Raw genomic sequence first — 6,223 nt, forward strand, 5'->3', positions numbered from 1 at the left:
AATCTTATTCTGCAAATTCTTTCATTGTTTTGTCAATCCAACCTCAGTGTGGAGATGAAGTTACAATTTATCTGCATGATGGAATAATTTGAAGCCATAAAAATGTTTACAATAGGGAATGCTTACAAATGAAAGGAACAAAATAACAAAAGTATTTATAGCATAATCAAATAACACATGTAAGAAAATGGATAATTTAGGCCCAAGAGGAAGTACTCTGTTGTTTGTAAAATGACACTATTTTAACTTTGATTTCAGTGGTTACTAGAGAGGTTAAGGTTGTTTCACATAGATTTTTGCCATTTGGTTCTTCTTTTACAGCTTTTTGGTGTTTTTTATTATTGATTTGTAGGAGATCTTTATATATTCTAGATACCAATTCTTTGTTAGTTACTTATGTTACACAAATCTCCACAGATAGCCAGTGCCATCTTTGTGATAAACCCAAATATACCTTAGGTCTGGGAATTTTCAAAACCAGTCCTGGATCCTTATTTTAAAAAATAGCCAATTTTTAATTTGAAGGTTTATTTATTTTAGAGACAGAGCAGAGAGGGGGATTTTGGGGCAGAGGGAGAAAGAATCCTGAAGCAGACCCAACTGAGTGCAGAGCCCAAGGCAGAGCTCCATCCCAGGACCCTCAGGTCATGACCTAAGCCAAAACCAACAACCAACAGTCAACCGCTCAACCAACTGAGCCACCTAGGAGACACTAAATAGACTTTTTTTTTTTTTTTTTTTTTTTAGCAGTTCTAGGTTCACGGCAAAACTGAGTGCACCGGAGTGATGCAATCACTGCAGTTGATGAACCTACATCATTATCACCACAAGTCATAGTTTACATTAGGGTTCACTCTTAGTTTTGTATATTCTATGGTCTAGACAAATGTATAATGATATTTGTCCACCATTGCAGTATACAGGGTAGTTTTAGTGCTCCTACAATCCTCTCTGCTTGTTCACCCCCCTTTCTTCCTGACCCCTGACAACCACTGATCTTTTTACTAGAGTTTTGCCTTTTGCAGAATGTCACAGTTGGAGTCAAAACCTACTGTTTTCATATTGGGTTTGTTTTTTTTGTTTTTTCCATTTAGTAGTTTGTACTTATGTTTCCTCCATGTTTTTTCATGGTTTGGATAGTTCATTTCTTTTTAGTGATGTAACATTCCATTCTCTGGATATATTATGGTTGGTTTATCCATTTACCTACTGAAGGACATCTTGGTTGCTTGTAGGTTTTGGCAGTTATGAATAAAGCTGTTATAAACATCTATGTTCAGGTATGAACATAAATTTTTACCCCTTTGGATTAGTGTCAAGGAGAGCAGTTACTGGATCATACACAAAGAGTTTATATTTAGTTTTGTAAGAAATTGCCAAACTGTGTTCCAAAGTGGCTGCACCATTTTGCCAGATCCTTGTAACAGTCCTAAGCTTCTCTCACATTTTACAATAAGCAGGAAGAAGGTAGGTGACAACTTCAATATTTTAACTGGAAATTTAGCTGCGTTGTTCTCCAGTTACATTTTCTACCTTCGGTATTACTGTGGATGACAGTTGTTAAATGTTCTACTATTAAGTAACAACCGCTGTTCTCCAGTTGCCAGTACATGTTCCTCACTTACCCTGAAACTAATACAGGCAGTCTCCTTAAAGGCCTTCAGACTTCTCATAGTCAATTCCAGGAGCTTTTTTTTTTTTTTTTAAGATTTTATTTATTTATTCATGAGAGAGAGAGGCAGAGACACAGGCAGAGGGAGAAGCAGGCTCCATGCAGGGAGCCTGATGTGGAACTCGATCCCAGGACTCCAGGATCACACCCTGGACCGAAGGCAGGTGCTAAACCGCTGAGCCACCCAGGGATCCCCAATACCAGGAGCTTTTTAGGCTTTCACTAATACTGTTCAGAGTCCACCCAGTTGCCACCTACTGCTCCATTCCAAAGCCATGCCTACATTTTGAGGTGTCAGGATGGTAATACTCCACTTGTGTTATTAGTCTGTATTAGTTACCTACTGCTGCATAACAATTTGTCAAAATTTAGTGGCTAAAGCAATGAATATTATTCTGTAGCTTCTGTGGTTCAGGAATTTGGGGGTGGCTTAGCTGGGGCTGGGGGACCCACTCTGAAGATTGCTCATTCGTTTGACTACTAGTAAGAAAGCTCAGTTCCTCTCTGATTCTTGGTAAAAGGGCTCAGTTCCTCAAGACAGGAACATTTTCACAGGACTTTAGTGTTCTCAGGGCATGACAGCTGGCCTCCTGCAAATAGTGCAAGGAGGATGCCTGCAATGAGTTCTGTGGTCTTGTAAGCCAGATACCACCACTAAAGCTGTATTGTATTCATTAGAAGCAAATCATTAAGTATAGCCCATAGTCTCAGAGAAGAAATAGGCTCCACCATTGCACGAGAGGAGTGTTAAAGAGTATGTGGCTATTTTTTGAAACTACCACACTGTTTTTAAACTGAACAAAATGAAATGCAAGTATAAAAACGTTATATCCCATGTTTCTGACACAGTCATTTACCTTCATGCATTCTCCACAGAAGTTTTTATTTATTAGAGACAAAGAGATGCAGAGACACAGGCAGAGGGAGAAGCCGGCTCCATGCAGGGAGCCCGACGCGGGACTCCATCCGGGTCTCCAGAACCACACCCTGGGCTGCCCTATAGGCCAATTTAAAATAAACATTAAAAGGGAAATCCGAGCAGCCCTGGTGGCCCAGCGGTTTAGTGCCGCCTGCAGCCCGGGGTGTGGTTCTGGAGACCCGGGATGGAGTCCCACGTTGGGCTCCCTGCATGGAGCCGGCTTCTCCCTCTCTCTCTCTCTCTCTCTCTCTCTCTCTCTCTCTCTCTCTCTCTGTATTCTCATGAAGAAATAAATAAAATCTTTAAAAAAATAAATTGTCCTATAGCACGTATAACCTCTTAATACTAGAGGAATACAGAAGATTATGAAGCTCAGCTTGTGAATAATGCCTGGCAAACCACAATGTAGATTCGTTCATTGAATACATTTTATGATGGTTGTTTTACAAATCTCTTATCTTTTTAATATCAACCTTAAAGTGACAGGAAGTCACTTTTTTTATATGCAAGTGAACCTCTTTAATCTGTTTGCACTCTTGGTGATTCTCACAATGCACCTGTGGCTTAAGCTGTTGCAAATGAGCAAATTAAGACCAAGGTCTTGATTGAGATTTTGTGCCAAGACCAGGAAAAAGTGGAAGCAGAGACTTAAAACCGTAGCCCAGTGACATCCAGGCCATAAAAATGCGGGAAAATAACATCAGAGGTACCAGTGGTGTATTCTATATGATGGGGGGGGGGGGGGGGGTGGAGGAGGGGGAGGCGTACTTAAAAACAAACCTGGAAAAAAATGAACCTTCTAAGTTTTCTCTATACATTTACCCACAGGAGAGACTGCTCTAGCCATTAAGAACATCCCAGCCTCGTTGAGTCAGGTGGTTTTCTTAAGTTTAGTGGGAACCGAGAGAGGTGGAGTTTGGATTCTGCAGCCGGGCTCGGGGACAGTGCAGGCCCACAGTGCTGTGACGTCCGGCAAGTTCCTGAACCTCTCCAGGCCTCACATTTGGCCCATAAGGAAAACGGGGATGAGTTACTTGCACCCGCCTTTGGCTTGTTTTGATGCTTAAATGTGAAAAGACGCAGCAAAAACATCTGGCACATAAATTTAAACTCTTAAGCTTTTTTTTTTTTTTTTAAACTGAAAAGACACAGGAATGTTGAACAGAAAATAATTCTTGTACAATCCAGATAAAGGCTTTAAAGACAAGCCAATGAGGCCGAGAGGGAGAGCTGGGTGTCTTGGTACAACAGGAGGCTTTTCTGCTACGTCTTCTTGGACCCCCTCCGGCCGCGGCTGCAGTGTCTGGACCTGCGCGGGAGCGACGAGACGGGGGCTGCGGGATGCGGGGTCCGGGGATGCGGGGTGCGGGCTGCGGGGATGCAGGATGCTGCTCCGCCCCTCGCCGACGAGATCCGAGGCCTGTGCCGAGCCCCGGGCCCGAGGCCCGACCGCCTGCCCCCGCCTGCTGCTCCAGGCCTCGGCCTGAGTGTCTGCGCCTCCCGGGGTGAACCAGAGCCGACCCCGGGATCCCGGGCGGGCGGCCTCTCCGACCTCAGCGTCGACCTCTCCTGCACCAATCCAGGCAGCATCCCACCCTCCCACCGCCACTCGGCACCTACTTTAACAGAAAGTCCTAAGAACTAACCCCGCCCTCTGGTTGACCCAGGGACCCTGCATCCTTAAGAGGCGCAGGGTCGCCCCAGCACTCACCTGTACCCCCTACATTCACTCCATGTCTTTCACGGCCAGAGGCCCCGACCTCTCTCCCAAAGCCTATGCCCTCCAGGGCTGAGCCAGCACTTGGTAGGCGCAGGGGGCATGATAAAGGGGGCACAGAAGTGCAAGCACTAAAGAATGTGGCTGATCCCAGGCACAGGGCAGGGAGTCTTGAGTCTTATTGGCTCAGTAGCAGGTCCCAGAAGTAAGACAGGTTTGACCTGGCCTCGGCCTTCAGGACTTGCTGTTTTGCCGCCAGACCAGCCTTATCTAACAACATACATAAGAGCTTTTGGTTGCCTAAAGATGACTGGCGGCGGGGGGTGGGGGGGTGGGGGGTGGAGAAGGTTCTTGGAATAAGGCAACTTGAAGGCCCCCTGGCATCTTCCCTGAACCCCTAGGCAAAATAGGCTAAGAAACACTGAGAGTCTACCACTTTAGGGAAGTATTTAAAGACCCAGATAAGACACAAACTTGTTAAATTAACATGCTTTTTTTTTTAAGATTTTTTATTTTTTAATTCTTATTTATTTATGATAGTCACAGAGAGAGAGAGAGAGAGGCAGAGACACAGGCAGAGGGAGAAGCAGGCCCCATGCACCAGGAGCCCGACGTGGGATTCGATCCCGGGTCTCCAGGATCGTGCCCTGGGCCATAGACAGGCGCCAAACCGCTGCACCACCCAGGGATCCCTAACATGCTTTTCAATTGAAGGAAGTAATTCTGCTATTCCTCATCTCCTACCCCCGTCTTTTTCTTCTTCTGACATGTGGCTTTCTCAATTAAAAAAAAAAAAAGTTTTCACTTCCACCTTTTTTTTTGTTGGAGTCTATGCATTCAAGCAGATTGAAGCCAAAGGTCTAATAAAAATATTCTAGAATTTGGATTTGATATGTATTGAATTGCCTGACAATAAAAAGCACCGTCAGACTCTATTAGGATCAACAAAGGCAATGTTCTGTTTACATATCTAAGGCTTTTTGAATCAGAATAATCCTACCCATCCTTTATTGAGCCTATTGGGTGCCAGGCACTGGAGACGATGGTATTACCTGTTGGGTAGAAACCAAGCTTCAGAAGGGAAAAACTTGCTGAAAGTCAGGTGCCCGGTGAGTGGTCAGAGCTGCTGCTAAACGTTCCTGTGTCTCCAGTGTACTGCAGCACCTCCCCTAAAGCCCACAGCTCCCCTCTTCTTCCCTGTGCTTATTGACTACCTCACATTAAAATATTCAGGTTACAGGGTGCCTGGGTGGCTCCGTCAGTTGGTGTCTTGCTCTTGATCACAGCTCAGGTGATCACAGGGTTGTGAAGTCAGGCCCCACATTGGGCTCCAGGCAGGGCATGCAGCCTACTTAAAAACAAAACAAAAAGCTTGGCTTGACATAGAAATATTGTCGTCTTGCCAGTTTTGAAAAATCCTCAGATTCCACAAACTTCGCTTTGGCCACTTCCAGTGTTTTATCAGCTTCCTCTTTGATATCAACTCTTGGAAGACCAGAAATCTTGGAAAAAAATAAAAAACCAAACTTCCTTTTTTAAACCACCAAAAAAAATAGATAACATTTATTTTCTCTTATTATGAAAATAAACTGTAGTCATTATAGAAAATTAGAAATGCGGGATCCCTGGGTGGCGCAGCGGTTTGGCGCCTGCCTTTGGCCCAGGGCGCGATCCTGGAGACCCGGGATCGAATCCCACGTCGGGCTCCCTGCATGGAGCCTGCTTCTCCCTCTGCCTATGTCTCTGCCTCTCTCTCTCTCTCTGTGTGACTATCATGAATAAATAAATAAAATCTTTAAAAAAAAAAAAAAGAAAAGAAAATTAGAAATGCAGAAAAGTATAAAGAAAATTAATCACAATCTTGTTACTGAGAAATGACCAACAGTGCAGAACAACGATCAGGGTACTTCTCTCA

This window comes from Canis lupus, chromosome 32 (genome assembly GCF_011100685.1).
Source record: "Canis lupus familiaris isolate Mischka breed German Shepherd chromosome 32, alternate assembly UU_Cfam_GSD_1.0, whole genome shotgun sequence".
In the NCBI taxonomy this organism is placed as follows: domain Eukaryota; kingdom Metazoa; phylum Chordata; class Mammalia; order Carnivora; family Canidae; genus Canis; species Canis lupus.